This window comes from Scyliorhinus canicula, chromosome 6, assembly GCF_902713615.1.
Source record: "Scyliorhinus canicula chromosome 6, sScyCan1.1, whole genome shotgun sequence".
In the NCBI taxonomy this organism is placed as follows: Eukaryota; Metazoa; Chordata; class Chondrichthyes; order Carcharhiniformes; family Scyliorhinidae; genus Scyliorhinus; species Scyliorhinus canicula.
The window spans coordinates 124,614,686-124,635,348 of NC_052151.1; the positions used below are offsets into that span (position 1 = coordinate 124,614,686).

Sequence of the window (20,663 nt, forward strand, 5' to 3'; positions counted from 1 at the left end):
CCAAACGTCAGCCCGCATGTTTACATAAACAAATGACAAAAAGGAATCAGGGATTACCCATAGTCATCCTTAATATACACAGCCCCCTCCCCCCCAACTCTCCCACCCACCCCCCCCCCAACTAATGTTCGATGTTGTCCAGTTCTTTAAAGTGCATAATAAATAATGCCCATGACTTGTAGAACCCTCCGAGCTTCCCCTTAGTTCAAACTTAACCTGCTCAAGGGTCAAGTATTCCAACAGGTCTCCCCGCCACGCCAGGGCACAGGCTGCTCTCCATCCCAGCAGGATCCGCCTTCAGGCAATCAACGAGGCAACGGCTACGATATCTGCCTCAGCACCCGTTTCCAACCCTGGCTGGTCCGACACCCCAAATATGGCCTCCCGGGGACCCAAGTCCAGTTTCACGTGCACCAATTTAGAAATTACCCTAAAAACCTCCTTCCAGTAATCCTCTAGTTTTGGACAGGACCAAAACCAACCCCTAAGAAACAAATCTTTTAGCGTCTTAATCCCCTTCTCTTCCCATTTCCGAAAACTTCCATCCCACTTCCCTGGCTCAAATCTGTGGTTCCCCTGAATCGGCATTTCCCTTGACACTGCCCCCAATCCGAAGTGTTGGCGAAACTGCGTCCAGATTTTCAATGAAGCTACTATTACCGGACTTCTTGAGTATTTCCCCGGAGCTATCGGGAGCGGCGCTGTTGCTAGTGCTTTCAGTCCCAACCCCCTGCATAAACTCTCCTCTATTCTGACCCCCTGGGAATCAACCCCTCTGACCCAGCTCCGCACCTTCTTCACATTCGCCGCCCATTTCAGGTTTGGGATACCCAAACCACGTGCCTGCCTTCCCCTCTGTAGCAGCACCTTCCTCACTCTGGCCACCTTCCCTCCCCATATGAACGAGGTAATCCTTCCCTCAATCTCCCTGAAAAAAGCCTTTGGCAGGAAAATCGGTAGGCATTGAAAAAGAAACAGAAATCGTGGCAACACATTCATTTTAACCGCCTGTACCCGACCCACCAGTGATAGAGGGAGACCATCCCACCTTGCCAGATCAGCTTTCACTCTCCCCACCAAACTAATGATGTTGTACCTGCGAAACCTTCCCCACCCCCGGGCAACCTGCACCCCCAGATACCTAAAGTGAGTCCCTGCCCTACGGAATGGCAGGCACCCCTGCCCCCACCCCCGGCCGAGACACCACAAAATACTCACTCTTGTCCAGGTTCAGCTTGTGCCCCGAGAAAGACCCAAATACTTGCAGTAGCTCCAATATTCCTCCTATCAACGCACTTGGTTCCGACACATACAGCAGCAAGCCGTCAGCATATAAGGACACCCTTTGCTCTATCCCACCCCACACTATTCCTTTCCATGCTGCCGAACTTCTTAATGCGATGGCCAACAGCTCAATCGCGAGTGCAAACAGCAGGGGGGACAAAGGACATCCCTGCCTCGTCCCACGGTGGAGAGAAAAGTATCTCGAGCTGATATTGTTTGTGCAGACACTTGCCCTCGGCTCCTTATATAATAGCTTTACCCAGTTCACAAATCTTGGTCCAATCCCAAACTGCTCCAGAACTGCAATCAGGTACCCCCATTCTACCCGTTCAAACGCCTTCTAGGTGTCCAATGCCACAACCACCTCTGTTTCCTTCCCTTCCGCCGGTGCCATAACGACGTTCAAAACCCTCCTAATGTTCTAAAACAGCTGCCTCCCTTTCACGAACCCCGTCTGATCCTCACCTGTCACCTTCGGGAGGCACTCCTTCAGCCTACCCGCCAGTATCTTCGCCAGTACTTTTGCGTCCACATTCAGAAGTGATATGGGCCTATACAACCCACACTCCGTCGGGTCCTTATCTTTTTTTAGCAACAGTGAAATCGATGCCTGCCCCAAAGTTTGTGGCAACACCCCCTTCCCTATCGCCTCTTCAAACATCCCCACCATCAGGGGTGCCAACTTATCCTTGAATTTCTTATAATATTCCACTGGAAACCCATCCGGCCCTGCCACCTTCCCCAACTGCATCCTCCCAATCACATCCTTTATCTCTTGCTCCAGTATTGCTCCTTCTAACGTAGCCCTGTCCCCCTCCCCTAACCTGGGGTACTCCTCTCATAAAACTCCTCAAAAACCTTGTTAATCCGCTCCGGAGCCACCACCAACTTCCCTGCCCTATCCCTAACCTGAAGAATTTCCCTTGCCGCTGCCTCCCTCCGGAGCTGACCTAACATCTCCATGTTTATAAACTGCACCCTTGTTTGTCTCAGTTGGCGCACCGCCTTCCTGGTGGACAGTCGGTCGAAGCTCGCCTGTAGTTCCTTCCTCTTTTCCATCTTCGCTGGGTCCCCATCTTCTGCACAACTCCTATCTACCTCCAACATCTCATCTATTGCCCTCTGCCACTCCAACCTCTCTCAGAGTCTGTCCCTGTTGCTCAGAAGGGAAGGGAGAAGAGGAACAGAGCACTTGTCATTGGGGACTCCATAGTTAGAGAAACAGACAGGAGGTTCTGTGGGAACGAAAGAGACTCACGGTTGGTGTGTTGCCTCCCAGGTGCCAGGGTTCGTGATGTCTCTGATCGTGTTTTTGGGATCCTTAAGGGGGAGGGGGAGCAGCCCCAAGTCGTGGTCCACATAGGTACCAACGACATAGGTAGGAAGAGAGATGGGGATTTGAGACAGAAATTCAGGGAGCTAGGGTGGAAGCTGAGAGCTAGAACAAACAGAGTTGTTATCTCTGGGTTGTTACCCGTGCCACGTGCTATTGAAGTGAGAAATAAGGAGAGAGAGGAGTTGAACACGTGGCTACAGGGATGGTGCAGGAGGGAGGGTTTTGGTTTCCTGGATAATTGGGGTTCATTCTGGGGTAGGTGGGACCTCTACAAACAGGATGGTCTTCACCTGAACCAGAGGGGTACCAATATCCTGGGGGGGAGATTTGCTAGTGCTCTTCGGGGGGGGGGGGGGGGGTTTAAACTAATTCAGCAGGGGGATGGGAACCTAAATTGTAATCCCAGTGTACAGGATATTGAGAGTAGTGAGGTCAGGGATAGGGTTAAAAGTTTGAAAGAGGGCACCGGCAAGCAGGACGCTGGTTTGAAGTGTGTCTACTTCAACGCCAGGAGCATCCGGAATAAGGTGGGTGAGCTTGCAGCATGGGTTGGTACCTGGGATCTCGATGTTGTGGCGATTTCGGAGACAGGGGTAGAGCAGGGACAGGAATGGTTGTTGCAGGTTCCAGGATTTAGATGTTTCTGTAAGAACAGAGAAGATGGTAAAAGAGGGGGTGTGTGGCATTGTTAATCAAGGAAAGTATTACGGCGGTAGAAAGGACGCTTGAGGACTCGTCTACTGAGGTAGTAGGGGCCGAGGTTAGGAACAGTAGAGGAGAGGTCACCCTGTTGGGAGTTGTCTATAGACCTCCGAATAGTTCCAGAGATGTAGAGGAAAGGATTGCAAAGATGATTCTCGACAGGAGCGAGAGTAACAGGGTAGTTGTTATGGGGGACTTTAACTTTCCAAATATTGACTGGAAATACTATAGTTCGAGTACTATAGATGGGTCAGTTTTTGTGCAGTGTGTGCAGGAGGGTTTTCTGACACAGTATGTAGACAGGCCAACAAGGGGCGAGGCCACATTGGATTTGGTACTGGGTAATGAACCCGGCCAGGTGTTAGATTTAGATGTAGGTGAGCACTTTGGTGATAGTGATCACAACTCGGTTATGTTTACTTTAGCAATGGGCAGGGATAGGTATATACCGCAAGGCAAGAATTATAGCTGGGGGAAAGGCAATTATGATGCTATTCGGCAAGATTTAGGATGTATAGGATGGGGAAGGAAACTGCAGGGGATGGGTACAATCGAAATGGGGAGCTTTTTCAAGGAACAGCTACTGCGTGTCCTTGATAAGTATGTACCTGTCAGGCAGGGAGGAAGTTGTCGAGCAAGGAAACCGTGGTTTACTAAGGAAGTTGAAGCACTTGTCAAGAGGAAGAAGAAGGCTTATGTTAGGATGAGACATGAAGGCTCAGTTAGGGCACTTGAGAGTTACAAGTTAGCCAGGAAGGACCTAAAGGGAGAGTTAAGAAGAGCGAGGAGAGGACACGAAAAGTCGTTGGCGGATAGGATCAAGAAAAACCCTAAGGCTTTCTATAGGTATATCAGGAACAAAAGAATGACTAGAGTAAGATTAGGGCCAATCAATGATACTAGTGGAAAGTTGTGTGTGGAATCAGAGGAGATAGGGGAAGCGTTAAATGGATATTTTTCATCAGTGTTTACACTGGAGAAAGACAATGTTGTTGAGGAGAACACTCAGGTTCAGTCGACCAGGCTAGATGGAATTGAGGTTCAAATGGAGGAGGTGTTAGCAATTTTGGAAAATGTCAAAATAGATAAGTCCCCTGGGCCAGATGGAATTTATCCTAGGATTCTCTGGGAAGCCAGGGAGGAGATTGCAGAGCCTTTGTCCTTGATCTTTACGTCATCTTTGGCGACAGGAATAGTGCCGGAAGACTGGAGGATAGCAAATGTTGTCCCCTTGTTCAAGAAGGGGAGTAGAGACAACCCTAGTAATTATAGACCTGTGAGCCTTACTTCGGTTGTGGGTAAAATATTGGAAAAGGTTATAAGAGATAGGGTTTATAATCATCTTGAAAAGAACAAGTTGATTAGCGATAGTCAACACGGTTTTGTGACGGGTAGGTCATGCCTCACAAACCTTATTGAGTTTTTTGAGAAGGTGACCAAACAGGTGGATGAGGGTAAAGCTGTTGATGTGGTGTATATGGATTTCAGTAAGGCGTTTGATAAGGTTCCCCACGGTAGGCTATTGCAGAAAATAAGGAAGTATGGAATTGAAGGTGATTTAGCGGTTTGGATCAGTAATTGGCTAGCTGAAAGAAGACAGAGGGTGGTGGTTGATGGCAAATGTTCATCCTGGAGTTCAGTTACTAGTGGTGTACCGCAAGGATCTGTTTTGGGGCCACTGCTGTTTGTCATTTTTATAAATGACCTGGAAGAGGGTGTAGAAGGATGGGTTAGTAAATTTGCAGATGACACGAAGGTCGGTGGAGTTGTGGATAGTGCTGAAGGATGTTGTAGGATACAGAGGGACATAGATAAGCTGCAGAGCTGGGCTGAGAGGTGGCAGATGGAGTTTAATGCGGAAAAGTGTGAGGTGGTTCACTTTGGAAGGAGTAACAGGAATGCAGAGTACTGGGCTAATGGCAAGATTCTTGGTAGTGTAGATGAACAGAGAGATCTCGGCATCCAGGTACATAAATCCCTGAAAGTTGCCACCCAGGTTAATAGGGCTGTTAAGAAGGCATATGGTGTGCTAGCCTTTATAAGCAGGGGGATTGAGTTTCGGAACCACAAGGTCATGCTGCAGCTAGAACATAGAACATAGAACAGTACAGCACAGAACAGGCCCTTCGGCCCTTGATGTTGTGCCGAGCAATGATCACCCTACTTAAACCCACGTAACCCGTATACCCGTAACCCAACAACCCCCCCATTAACCTTACACTACGGGCAATTTAGCATGGCCAATCCACCTAACCCGCACATCTTTGGACTGTGGGAGGAAACCGGAGCACCCGGAGGAAACCCACGCACACACGGGGAGGACGTGCAGACTCCACACAGACAGTGACCCAGCCGGGAATCGAACCTGGGACCCTGGAGCTGTGAAGCATTGATGCTAACCACCATGCTACCGTGAGGCCCCTAGCTGTACATAACTTTGGTGCGGCCGCACCGGGAGTACTGCGTGCAGTTCTGGTCACCACATTATAGGAAGGATGTGGAAGCTTTGGAAAGGGTTCAGAGGAGATTTACTAGGATATTGCCTGGTATGGAGGGAAGGTCTTACGAGGAAAGGCTCAGGGAATTGAGGTTGTTTTCGTTAGAGAGGAGAAGGCTGAGAGGTGACTTAATAGAGACATATAAGATAGTCAGAGGGTTAGATAGGGTGGACAGTGAGAGTCTTTTTCCTCGGATGGTGATGACCAACACGAGGGGACATAGCTTTAAAGTGAGGGGTGATAGATATAGGACAGATGTCAGAGGCAGTTTCTTTACTCAGAGAGTAGTAGGGGTGTGGAACGCCCTGCCTGCAACAGTAGTAGACTCACCAACTTTAAGGGCATTTAAGTGGTCACTGGATAGACATATGGATGAAAATGGAATAGTGTAGGTCAGAAAGGCTTCAGATGGTTTCACAGGTCGGCGCAACATCGAGGGCCGAAGGGCCCGTACTGCGCTGTAGTGTTCTATGTTCTATGTTCTATGTTCTTTGTCTACCCTGGCCTTAAACAAAATTACCTCACCCCTCACCACCGCCTTTAGAGCCTCCCAGACAACTACCTTCGACACCTCACCCATACAGTTGAATCTTACATATTCCTTAATTACCGTTTCAATTTTCTCACAGAATACTTGGTTCCCCACATTCCCCACATCCAATTTTCACCCTGGCCTCTGCGCTACCCCCTTCTCCAGCACCATATCCACCCAATGTGGAGCGTGATCTGACACAGCAATTGCAGAGTATTCCAACCCCTTGACTCCAGCCAGCAAAGCCTTTCCCACCACAAAAAAGTCGATCCGCGAGTATACCTTATGGACTGCTGAGAAAAATGAGTACTCCTGTTCCCTTGGGTGCAGGAACCTCCAAGTGTCCACCCCTCCCATTTCCACCATTAGCCCAGCCAGCGCCTTCGCCCCCCCTGATGGAACCAGCCAGCGCGGCCGTGATCTGTCCAACCTTGGCTCCTGCACCAAGTTCCAGTCCCCCACCACAATCAGCTCATGTGTGTCCAAGTCAGGAATGGCCCCAAACACCTTCTTCGCGTATCCCACATCGTCCCAATTGGGACCGTATACACTTAACAGCGCCATTAATCTTCCCTCCAGCACCCCTGTCACAATCACATATCTACCCCCGTGATCTGCCACCACCTTCTCCATCTGGAAGCGTGCCCTTTTGCTGACCAACACTGCTACCCCTCGAGCCCTTCCATCAAATCCAGAGTGAAACACTTGGCTAACCCAGCCCTTTTTAAGTCTCACCTGGTCCTTCACCCTCAAGTGAGTCTCCTGCAGCGTTGCCACATCGGCTTTCAAACTTTTAAGATGTGCAAGCACCCTTGACCTCTGACCGGGCCTCGTAGCCCTCTCACGTTCCACGTGACTATCCTTACTGGGGGTCTCTCACCCCCCCCCCCCCCACCCCCCACCTTTCTTATCCATCACCATCATAACACCGGGCCCTGCCCCATGAGCCTGACCCGCCCCTGTCCATTGTTAACATCGAACCCCTTCCCCCCCTCCCAAGAAACCCCCCTACATTTCCCCCAGAAACAACATCTCCCAGCATCCATCCCCCCCTCGTTCGCCTCGTAGGCCCATTGAAGCCTGCTATCCAGGCTCCATCGTCCGCAGCCCTCCCCTCACCTCACCTCCGTTTACCAGCTGACTTTAGCTAGCTAGTGCGGGTAGCTCCCCCCGCCAAGATATATCGTCCCCTTCCACCCAGCCCCAGAGAAAGAAAAAACAAAAACAAAACCAACAATCCAACCCATACAATTTACTAACATAACATTTAACCGTCACAACACAGAACACCAATCAACCCACCATTAACTTGAACTCTGTAACAATGCAAAGAGAAGTAAATTACAACACACATCAGTAAAAAGAAAGTTGTAGCATTTATACATTTTCCAGCTGCTCAAACACAGACCACAGTCTCTCTTCCAGTTCCGCTCCTCACGTCTGTCCCAAGCCTTCTGCCCTCACGAACGCCTCAGCCGCCTCCGCTGTCTCAAAATTAAAGTCTTTGGCGTTATACGTTACCCTTAACTTAACCGGTTACACCATACCAAATCGCACCCCCTTGTACAATGCCACCTTCACTCGCCCAAACGCCGCTCGTCTTTTTGCAAACTCCACTGTCAAGTCCTGGTAGATCTGAACCGCAGTACCATCCCACAGCACCTCACGCTTCTGTTTCGCCCAGCTTAATACCTACTCCTTCATGCAGAACTTATAGAAGCAGATATTTACTGCTCTTGGCGGCTCGTTCACTTTGGGCTTTGGCCTTAATGACTGATGAGCTCGGTCTAGTTCGTACCGGGAGGGGTTCTCACCCTCCCCCATCAGCTCCGCCAACTTCTTAGCCAAGTATTGTGTTGGCCTTGGGCCCTCTGTCCCTTCGGGCAAGCCCACAATTCTCATATTGTGCCCCTTGAGCAGTTCTCCAAGTCCTCAAGCTTTGCTCGGAGTCCTCTGTTGACCTTCACCATCCTCCGCAGCTCATCCCCCATCGAGGTGACCTGGTCGCTGTGTCATGACACGGCCTCCTCCACTTTCTTCATCTTCTCGCCCTGCTCTCTCACCTCGGCCGATGCCTTTGCCACTGCCACCCTCACCGTGGCAATTGCCTCCTCCACCAATGACTTCAATGTGACCTACATCTCCTTCCTCAAAGCCTCCATGTGCCTCGCAAACTGTTTTTCCAGCATCACTGCCATCACTTCGGTCATCTTCTCCACTGTAAGTAGTGCAGCCCCGCCTTGCGGTTCGGCTTCCACCATCCTGTCAACTCTTTTGCTCGTCCTTTCATTCAGTGGCGAACCCACGTTTCCTCCTTTCTTCGACGCTGCTCTTCGCATCCTTTCTCTTCTCTCCCCTTTCACCCGCCTGTCCTTCATCAATCTGAATTTTTTTTTTTGGAAAAAGGGGAGAAAAAAAACTTTCACCCAACTTCTTTCAACCTTCTTTCTTTCTCCATTACATTCCCCCAGAGCTCCCCTGGGACCGGACTTCAGCCTTCTTTCTTCATCCTAGGTGGGAGCCATCCGATGTAGGACACCCTCCCTACATCATGCCCTGACCTCGGGTCTGCCGCCCCAGCCTCCTTGTAGCTCTGCCCCCTGCTCCGACCTCCACGCCGCGCTGGGCCCAGCGCCTCAGCCCCCGCCGCCTGACATCTGCGCGGGGTTCTTCGGCGGTTCTTAAAACGGCCCCGCTAGCTGCCCGTGATGGCCCCAAAGGCCAACGATAGTCGGGGGGGTGAATGATGACTCGGGGAAATCCCCGAAGACGCCGCAAATCGTGGCCACCGGAGGGAGCTTTTCTTACTGCGGCCGCCCTGCTCGCCTGCACCACCGGAAGTCACCTTGTTCTAGTTAACCCACCTTTTCTCTCTGTGCCTCAGTACAACTGTTTTCTTCATCAGATTTCTCCACAATCTCACCAAACTCCTCATCATATATTCTCCTTTGGGATAATGTTACTAGTTTGCAATCTCAGGGCACAATCTTCCCAGAAGGGAACAAAGTCCCTGAGCGAGCGCTTTCAGCTGCGTGTTTCCTGGCACTCGCAGTGCTGAGAAAAACATGGCTATTCAACAAGACTTGTGGTGAATAAGGGGTCTGAATGGAGAACGCACGACCGAGGCCACACATATCCCCATTTTCTACAATGGAGAGCACCAGCAGTGCTAGGGCACCACCCTACCCATAGGGCATGCAACTGGGGACCTCCAAACCCCATGGAGGCCCCCATGAGTGCCATTCCATCTGGTCCCTGTTTGTCGGGACCAGTACCAAATGGCACTCGTCCGAGGTCCTCAATGTGAAGGGATTGAATCCCAAAGCTTCAGGTACCTTGGGAATCTGCACTCACTCTAATATGCAGATTTGCCAAGCAGTGATCCCTCCCATTGTGGGTGCATTCACCTTGCAGCATTTCACGAGATTGTGTTGAATCTCGCAAAGTGTTGCGAGCCCGGTAGATCCCGGGAGCGGCGTATCCCGGCTTTCAATGGCCACACTATGCCTCGGCGAGTTGCTTTTTTGGCGCGGCGTGACTGGAGGATCATGCCCTCAGTTTGGAGTCACAAATCTGAATTCGTAATATGTCCTTCTGGTGAGCAAGGAGCTGTGCTGGAAGAGTAAACTTGTAAAGCGACCCTGCATGGTTTCCAAATTGACCATAATTGTTTGGATCTAACTTATCAATTTATTGCTGCCTTCATAAGGAGAAATGTTGTAAGTCTACTAAGTAATGTTTCCACTGTAGCTTGATGTCTCATTTAATTAGGTATTTCTCCAGGCTGGTGCATCATCTTTTCTGGCGGTGTTTGGCTTGCTTATGACAAGAATTTAATCAGATTTTAAATCAAGGCTGATCACATAAATAGCTCTGAGTAAACACTTACGTGAAGTTTTTATTCACAGTGTGATCCAGCAGGATTTCTGCATCAATTTTGTTTTCCAACTTGCACAAATGACTAAAATTTACATCTGGTATTTAAAGTGATTGATCATTGTAAGAGAACAACCTGACCATTTTTGGGGAACTGAACTATGACGATCAGTTTGCCTTTAGCCTTCAAATACACATTTGGACATTAAGATTATTAATTATACCGATATAACTTCAGATTCTAGACATGGTTCACACATTGTTAGTGTGCGCTAAACTGTTGGCTATAAATTCCCAAATGGCATAAAAAATGATTGAACATTGATGTTTAATCATTACCTCCATTGTGTTTTACATGCTAGACACTTTTAACTGCTGGTTGGAATATTTTGTCTTGGGATTGTCATGGAGATTGACAGCCACCAGTTTGAAGTACTGACAAGTCTTTGGAAAACTTCAAAGTGGCAGAATTGATTAAAATCTCACCTTTGATTTTATACATGAGTTATGACAAACTATTTTAATGACCAGGACCCATTTTCCCACAGTATATACTGCGCAAACTGACAATATCTATAATTCATAATGTTGTTTTCCCTTTGTTCCCAAACCCCAACCCCCCATCTCCTTTCCTGAATGTATCACTGGTTATGCCTTCAAGTGGCCACTATTGATTTGTGAATCTTTGCAGTATGTAGGAGCTACATCCTAGTTGATTTAAGACTGTTCTTTGTCGGATAAACTTGTTGAACGCTCGGGAGATTGAAGTAGTAAAGTGCAAAACATGTGAGAAAATATTCGTCAAATTTTTTGACTTGTAGAGAATTTCAAATAAAGAACATAAAACTACAGTTTACTTCCTTGCATTTTGTGTTTGCAAGCAAATATAATTTGTCCAACATATAGCTTGAAAAATTATAAAGTAAAGCCATCTTTGAAGCTCTAACATTTTAGGCGAAATTTAACAAAAACATTTCTAAATTTAATTTTGGGCACGATTGGCGGGTTGGTTATTGACAGTTGGCAAGATTTAACAGCACTTAGTGCCGGAAACGAGCTCCTCGCCATTGCCACCTGTCTCGCAGTCTGATTCGCCAGACTCATGCCCAGCATCTCACCGCTAATAAGAGGAAGCTGCGTTTAAACACTCCCTCACCACTCACTCCCAGTCAAAACACAAACCTGCTCCTTGCATTGGGGATGCCAACCTGGCCAGGCTCCTCAACGCTGTTCATGCAAGATGGGACATCCTGTTCCCCCAAGGGTGTTGGAGCACCAGCAGCAGGATTATCAATACTGCCTGGGAGATAATGGCTGTCAGTGCAGGCAGCATGACAATGAGGACCAACATTTAAGATCAGAAGAAGACCAATAACTTGCACCAAGCTGCATGAGTAATATCTCTCCTGGCATCAGGTCCACCTACCACTCCTGAAATTCTCAACGCCACCCACAAATCACTGTCTGACACATTGTATCCTACCCACATCTGATCTTCGTGCTTGCTCCTCAGAATCCACTGGCATCCACCAACAAAACCCCTTCATGTCCAGCTGTGGTGCCCACGTATCGACCCCCTCCTCCCCCAACACAATCAAGTGTGCAGCTCACAATGTCCCTCTTTGTCCCTGCAGGAGAAGATAGCCCATAATAAGCGTGAAAGAGCCAAGAGGGGTGACAGAGTCCCAGAGGTTGAGTATCTATGAGGAACAGACCCTGGAAATTGTTGTCCGAGGAGAGAACAGTCATTGACAGCGAGGTTGGCCTGTGCCGCAAAGCTGAGGATCCACTGCCCCTTCACCCAGATGACCTGTCTCCAGTGAGTTGTTCATGTCAGACAAAATGACCCTTCCCTCTCACTGACCACATGTCCATTGTCTCGCAGGATCTCCATCTGATGTGACTGGGCCATCCGGAGTCGATCCCATCCGCCACGCAAGAGACACCTCTGAGGAGACTACCATTGGCGCTCTCATCCCCACCTTCCAACAGCACAGAGAAACACTCCTCAGTGGGTGGCGTTACTGGACAGGTTCTGGGCCACTATCTGGTGAGCACCACACAGATGCTGATGCACATCAGGTGGAGGCAGGAGCATCCAAGGGAGTCGGACATCTGAGATCTGCTGGATCCCAGGACTCAGCTGAGTCCCAGTCAGATGCCAAGCCTCTGGACAAGGTTATCCAAGAGCTGATGTAGTTGATTGGACACAGCCGTGAGATTCATTAGGGGATGATTCTCTGCCTCTTTCTTCCCTTCCCGCAGCTCCCAGCAGCAGATGGTCAAAGGCAGAAATAACAGTACCAGAAAGTAACAGCCAAAATAGAGCACAGCGGAAGAGAGAAAGAGCATCCCTTCTCCCTCCAGCACTGGTAGCAGGCCAGCTTACATCTACCCCATGCCTTATTCCAGGCCGCAGAAGCAGAAGAGGTCACAGTAAACAAACTAACAGCTTCAGGTATTTTGCAGTGACAAGTGATTAACAGACACAAGCTGCAGCCCTAAAGTGCTCTCATAACTAACAAGGCCAATTCCTCATTAGCAATAGCCTTCAGCTGTGAAGCTAGAGGCTGCTCACAGTCAATCGGAGTTAAAGTGTCCTTTAGCACAGAACCAAAAGCAGGGCTCTGTCCTGTAAATGTTTGATAGAACAGATAGGCAGCAGCTGTAGTTGGCCCTCTTATGGGTATCCACAATATTTAAAGGTGTCCTCAAGGCCTCACAGACAAAAAGCCCCCCAATGACCCAAGGGAGTCCTGCGATCTGGAACTTTTCAGCCCCCCCGACCAAACCCAACCCCCATGAGAGGTTCCCCTCCTCTCCTCCTCCAAGCACTAGAGCAGCAGCCCCAGTGCCCTTGAAGTGCATGCTAGAACATGGAAATGGATACTCACTTCCTCAGTTCTCCTCAGTTCCCCATAGCAGTCATTGCACCAGCTTCACATTTTTTTAAAAGGAGTACTAAACGTCGCCGGTGTGATTCCTCGCTAGGGAGCCGGTTACTTCCCGGGAGGCCGTTGTACTCGACTGCAATGTTGCGGATGAGATGGAAATTAATGCAAATGAGAGTTAATGCTTGCCATATTTGGGCATGATCCAGAGCTTGCCATCGGGACTGGACCAGTTAGACAGCAAACTGATTCGCGTCCGATGCAAGCTTCAACTTTGGCCATTTCCACTATTTTTTTTAATTAAATATTTTTATTCTCCTTTTTCACATTTTCCCCCAAATTTGCACCCACCAACAATAAACAATAAGCAGTAATGAATACAATGGCAATCCACACATCAACAACAACAATCCCATCCTCCCACCAACCCCCAAACAACTGCCCGCATGTTAACATAAACAAATAATAAAAAGGAATCAAGAATCACGCATGGTCACCATTAACACATACAGTCCCCCTCCTCCCAACCCCTCTCCCCACTAATGTTTGATGCTATCCAATTCTTGAAAGTGCACAATGAATAACATCCATGAATTGTAGAACCCTTCATCCTTCCCCTCAGTTCAAACTAATCTTCTCAAGAGTCAAGAATTCCAACAGGCACAGGGTTGCTTTCCATCCCATCAGTATCTGCCTTCGGGCGATCAACGAGGCAAAGGCTACAAGATCTGCCTCTTAATCCCCTTCTCCTCCCTTTTCCAAAAATTTCCGTCCCACCTCCCTGGCTCAAATCAGTGGTTCCCCCGAATCGGTATTTCCCTTTATCCTGCCCCAACTCGAAGTGTTGGTGAAACTGCCTCCAAATTCTCAATGAAGCTACCGGACTCCCTGAGTATTTCCCCGGGGCCATCGGGAGCAGTGCTGCTGTTAGCGCCTTCAATCCCGACCGATGACACAAACTCCCCATCAATCTGACCTACTGAGAATCAAACCCTCTGACCCAGCTCCACACCTTCTCCACATTCGCCACCCAGTAATAATACATCAGGTTCAGAAGACCCAAACTCCCTGCCTGCATTCCCCTCTGTTGCAGGATATTTCTAACTCTGGCCACCTTCCCTCCCCATATGAACGAGGTAATCTTTCCCTCAATCTCCCTGAGAAAAGCCTTTGGCAGGAAAATCGGCAAGCATTGGAAAATAAACAGTAATCGGGACAAAACATTCATTTTAACCGCCCGTACCCAACCCGCCAGTGAAAAAGGGAGACCATCCCACCTTGCCAGATCAGCTTTCACTCTGCCCACCAAACTAGAAATGTTGTACATATGAAGCCCCCCCCCCCCCCCCCCCCCCCCACACACACACACACACACACACACACACACACAAACTCCCAAGCAACCTGCACCCCCAGGTATCTAAAGTGAGTCTCTGCCCTATGAAATGGCAGCCCCCCCCCCCCCGCACTATCCCTTTCCATACCCCCAAACTTCTTAACGTGATGGCCAATGGCTCAATTGCGATTGCAAACAGCAGGGGCAACATAAGACATCCCTGCCTAGCCCCACGGTGTAGGGAAAAGTATCTCGAGCAGATGTTATTTGTGCGTACACATGCTCTCGGCTCCTTATATAGTACCTTTAATTCCTACTATTTAACCGGAGCACCCAGATCCGCGTCAGGTGCAACACAGTAGTCACATCACACCCTTTGTAAATTTCTGGCCACCTTGTATGTGTGCTGCCATCACAGATTTGGCCTATGTTTGTGCATTGGCATCGCAAGCTTGGGTGACCCAATATTCCCAGCAATCTCCACTGCAACAACATTTCATTGTTTTGAAGCAGGTGTTGCTCTAATTCACTAGGAGTGTTATTCATCAAGAGGAGTCACATCACTTCCTGACAATGATAATGGCTATTAGCTCCAGCTTTGAATCTGAGGAGTCATTTTAGGTGCTAACTGCTTTAGATATCCTTTAAGGATTGAAGATAACTTTTTTTTTGCTCTGTCAATATTGCAACGATCCAGGAACTTTGCAGGGTCCAAACTAGATGACAAAGTCTGACTTTTGATTAAGCATGTATCATATTCTCCCAACAAAACAAGAGCTCTCTCATTCAGAGCAGAAGATAACTTGTGTGTACTTTGTGACAAAATAGTTGCGTTGTACTGTACTCTGTTTATGATACTACAGCAACTTTTATAGTCAGTAGATTTTACATCAACTGTACATCCTTGAAATGTTCATTTAGTTTTTATCGTCAGCGGTTTGTCAATTGTGATAAGCAAGAGCACAGTAATCAATATGCAATTAATTTATCTGCTAAATATGCAGTGATTTTGATTATCATGTTCTGTAAAACAAAGTATAAAATGAAACAAAAATCATCTCATCTTGACCATAAAACTAACCAAGTATAAATGTATATTTTTCTTTCACCACAAGGCTATAACATAAAATTATATTTTTGCGAGTGTATATATATATATTCACACAGGCTTTGGTCCTGATTTGTTGTAGATCCAGTTGCAATGGCACCACTATCAAGAAGAATGTTAATGGATCTTTGATTGACAGATCAATACATAATTCTCAATTAATGAAACAAACACAATTGTGTACATATGTAAATAATTGCACAGCAAAACAATAGTTGCATAACAATTGTGATATTCAGTTACACAGTGGGCAGGACTCTCCGTTTGGGAGATTATGTTCTCCCCCCGGAGCTGAGAGCACAAATCAGGAAGCAATTCCCAATCCTTGCCATACAAATTTACGGGCATTACCTGACCACCCACCACCAGTCCACCCAACCAGAGGCCTCCTAATAAAGAGACCCCCTCCAGAAGAGAAATCCCTGTCAGAAAGTCTGTGGGGGTCTCTTTATTTAGGGGGAGCGACTGATGGAAATGGATGAGCAGGTTTTGCATTGTGTGAGTGGGGGTGGCTCTTTGATGGACTTTGGGGACAACTCCCTTAAAGAGTTATCCCCCTTGGCCTATGGCGAGGTTCACCGTGTCAAAAACAGGCTTGTCAGGACCAGAACTAATTCTCGTCCACCTGATTCCCAGCCCAGAGGACCGGAAAATATAGGGCTGGATTCTCCGCTTTTGAGGCTATGTATCTATGGAGCATGTATCTAGTCCTACGATAAAAAGGTCGGCGCCACGCAAACACCGATGCTCTGCCCGGTAGAGGGCTAGCAGTTGCGCCACGCAAAACCACCGTCGTTTCCAACAGAAACGGCTGGAAAATTGCTGGGTCCATGGCCATGCATGCGCACGGCGACGACCTGTAGCAGTCGCGCAGTACACCATGGCTGCAGCTGCGCGCGGAAAAGGCCTGCCAGATAGTGCTCCCCTGTAAACCCTTCGCCACCCCCACCAGTCCCTGCCAAAGCCCCCGAGGCCAGCGGAACAGCCCCCCCCCCCCCCCCCCCCCACCGACTGTGGCTCCCCTGGACACAGTCCGCTGCCGCCACGTGAGGATGATGAAAACTCAGTCGGCCCATCGGGGGCGGAGCATTGAGGGAGGACCTTCAGGTCCTGAGGCCGTCCCAATGTCGTGCAGCGTACTCACAATAACGCCGTTTTGGAGCGGGCGGAGCATCCGAAAACAGGCGCCGCCCACAATTTCGGCATCAAAAGGGATTCTCCATCCGATCGCTGAATATGATTTCAACGTCGGCAAGTGGAGAATCATGTCCAGGGTGTCCGGCCTGGTAATTAGATCAAATGTGTCTTAATTACCCACTTGCATCATCCTGCTGAGGTGGAGCACGAACCTCGATCCCGATGCTCGCGGGGGTGCTGGGGCATTAGAAATGGCATTAATTCCATTTTCCCCCCTGGATGTTGGATTCTCCGCTACATTGGGAACTCCGCTACCGGTGGCACGAGGCGGAACATCCAGCCCAGTATCAATTCCATTGAGATTTGTCCATCAGAGAGTTAAATCCTTCTTGGTGAAATGTTTCATTTTCCAAGGGTTAGAGCTTTTGAGACAGGTGATTTAGTCAAGCTAAACATTAGAAATGTTCAGAAAAACAGCAAACTATTAAAGGATAAATCCTTGATTTGTGGAGTGAATTTGAAGAACAGCCTCTTAGGGTGTTGAAATTTTGAAATGGGTTTTGTTGAATTATTTTGAGAGCCAAGGCACAGGCCAGAATTTAGTTAGAATATAATTGCGAAATAACGGCTCAATTTAGTGTTTTTTTCATAATTAATGTTCACAGATTGAAAATATCTGCAGAGAATTTATATTAATCGTTATAGGCCGTGAAGTACAGTTAATTGTAAGATGGCCTCTGTGGAGGATTATGATCAGCATTTACAAAGGTTGTGCACTATATGTTGGTGATGATATCCATTGAAGATAAAACTGGCTTAAAATCCTTTTGCCTCATGTTTCAGATACTTAGTACCTGATTTGCGTTTTAGCACAGAATGACCCCATATCTGCTTGGCATAACAGCCAGGCGCCATCAAATATTACCAGGTAGTGCCCTGATATGAACTAATCATTGCAATGATGAGGATTGTACACTTGCCTTTCAGTATTTTGTTCAAGTAAGTGAGTTATTGAACACTGTAATATCTATCCAGATCAAATTGATTTGACAATAGGGAAGGATTTTTTTTTTAAAGCTCTTCCGCATACTGTCTGAATTTGTACTATTTCATGAGAGTTAGCGCAAGGCTGCAACAAATGTGGAGAGAAGCTACTTGTACCAATTTTGTAACAAGAATTCTGCGAACACCAAGTTAAAGAACTAGAGTAAGAAAGATTGTAGCATTCTGAGTGATGAGCCAATGAATTGGAAGTGCTGAGGAATGACAAATTAATTTAAATGCTAATTGGATTTTAAAATGGAAGAAGGTAAGGATTCCATATTGAAGGGTTAAAGGTGGCTACACAATAAAGATAGAGGACTTGTGGTGCAGTGGGTTAACACCTCAGCCTCTAAGCCAAAAGCTCCAGGTTTGAGTCCCATTCCAGTCCGCCATGGCCAAGGAAAGTGCATTCATAAACAGGTTGATTGTCAAAAGGCCAATGGCACACAGCAAAAGCAAGATTTATTCCTGGTCAGCCATGTGATGGTTGCAACCTTTTCTTTATCTGTTCATAGGATGTGGCCATCTTGGCTGGGCCAGCATTTATTGCCCAGCCCTAATTGCTCTTGAGGCAGCAGTTTAGAGTCAACCACATTGCTGTGGATGTGGAGTCACATGTCGGCTAGACTTGATAAGGATGGCAGATTTCCTTCCCTAAAGCACATAAGTGAACAAGATGGGTTTTTGCAACAATCGACAATGGTTTCTTGGTCATCATTTAAATTTTCCACTCTGTCCAAAGCAACCTTCAAGCACACCAGTGACTCATGTCGAGCATTTAGGTCATTTAAAGTCTCATGATGTCCAACGCTCGTGTTACATGACCGAATAAAAAGAAAGATGGAGCCTCTGCCATCATTATCCACAGCTCCAGACTACAATATTCATGTAAAAGTGCATGTTACCACAGCAACTATGTTATCTGTAACATACACACAATATAGACGTATCCATTAGTGAAGATTGAAAGGATTATGGCATAATTGCTAATCATTCAGTGAACGTATCAAAGGCTGCAGTCAACAAGACTAATTAAGAAATTGGATACATTTCAAAGCCATCCATTATAAATCAAGGTAAGTTTCTTTTTGGATTTCTTTCTCCTTCCTTCCACTACAGACTCTAGAAAATTGTCTAGTAATAATTCTTGATGATGTGTATCACAAGCTTTCAATCCTTGAGAGGTGTCATAGTTGAGCCTATTCCAGTCATTGGTTAATGTTCATATTTGTACACAGCATGACTCACTGATTGTTGAGCAATTGTTATGGCTGTTTATTCCCCGCTATGGTCCAGAGACATTCAAATTAATATTTTAATTCTGTCAGTTTAATTCTCGGTCTTACTCCCAACTGAACTCTCTGTCCTTTGCCTCCTACACTTTTCCAATGAAGCTCAATGGAAGTTGAGCAACAGCACTTCATCTTTCAGTTGGGCACTTTGCAACCTTCCAGAATAAATAGTGAGTTTGGCAATAACCAATCATAAGCACAGTTCCCATGTTTGGGACAGCTGTTGTGGTCATTTAATCTTTTTGACTTTCTACTCTATTATAGATCTTACCTTTTGTTCTTCCCTCCACTCCCTCCATACCCCACATCCCACCTTTCCCTGCTTCTGTACTTAATGAAAACCTGTTATACCTAACATGTACCAGTTCTGATGAAAGGTCAACAACCTGAAAGAATTGGCAGGATTTTTTCTCCGGTGGGAAACAGCAAGCCGGACCACTGCAGGTCCTGAACCCAAAACTGCGGTCAGGGCGAGCTGTCATAATTTTCACAATTAAGCCCTCTTAATTGTCCAGTAGACGGGCTTGCCATCCAATAAAGGAATGCCGGCAGGCTCTCGATGCTGGAAACCAATCAGACGCTTACCAGCTTGAAAGGAACAACGGGATGGTATAGAGGACAAGGAAGAGAGAGGGTGTATCAAGGTGAAAGGGACTATCTTTCCCACTCTTTTGAACTCAGGTTAAAATTTTGATCTTGCAGTTGGACCACCAATGTTGTGCAGGTGGTGAACTCCTCTACACGACAGCCTGTGGCTGCTCTTTCACCCAGGCAGGCAAGAAGGGCCTCTAGATTCACCTGGAGTGCTGGCCTCCCGCTCTCCTGCCGGGAGATTACCCCTGGGCAGTTAAACTGTCTCTTTTAAATGTACTCAGTAGACTCTCCACATGTTGTGTCGGCTACCCATCCTGTGAGTTGGGCCACCCTGCTGACCCCTCTCACTGCCATCCCACCTCTTCAGAAATTTAAGGTTGGGTGTGGAAAGCCGCTAGGGAACCAGCCAATACTTTAGCATTCACAACCTCTGCTCCTGGCCCTGACGGAGGCTGAAAATCGAAGTCCAATAAACTCTATTTTTGTTTCCCACAGTGTCTGCCTGATCTGCTGAGTATTTTCAGCATTTTCTACTTTTTATTTAGCAATTCTGAAGTTACATTAGGGATTCAAAGATTGTTTATTTCCACACTGAATGGTGGAACCAGCTCTGAGTGGAAGTTGGACTTGGGTATATTATTTTAAAATGCTGCATGTGTATGGTCAAGGAAGCAATTGAGAGATTTAGGATGGACACACGTTATCAACAATTGTATAGATCATTATGGCTCCATTAGTGCTGGCACCACTGATAAGACACTTAATGGAAGTGGGAGCCCCCAAAAAAGGAGGAAGAACAAAGGGGAGATAATTGTCAGAACAAAATGAAAGAAATAAAATTAGATAAAAATAGAAAATGGAGGTAACACAATCCAGGTGGCTTGCAGCTAAAAGAGAGGGATAATGTTTCGGGTATAATCTTTCAGGAAAACATTACAGCATCAGATAATTTGCTTGCTGCTTCTGCTTTCTCTGTACGAAAAGATAAATGAAATGAATTCCTGCAGCTTGCGCCAACAGGACTAATTATATT

At 47.3% G+C, this 20,663-nt stretch overlaps 1 protein-coding gene across 10 annotated transcripts in view; it reads left to right on the forward strand.

The window, feature by feature from the left end:
* Positions 1-20,663, forward strand: part of asxl2 (ASXL transcriptional regulator 2) — a 360,043-nt gene that overhangs the window by 205,708 nt on the left and 133,672 nt on the right. The window contains exon 1 of one of the 10 annotated variants that reach the window (XM_038800072.1): positions 12,114-12,278. The exons of the other annotated variants lie outside the window; for them this stretch is intronic. The gene's annotated coding sequence lies outside the window, so the exon portion shown is untranslated. Of the gene's footprint in view, positions 1-12,113; positions 12,279-20,663 lie in introns of those variants that run through there. 10 annotated transcript variants of the gene reach the window in all.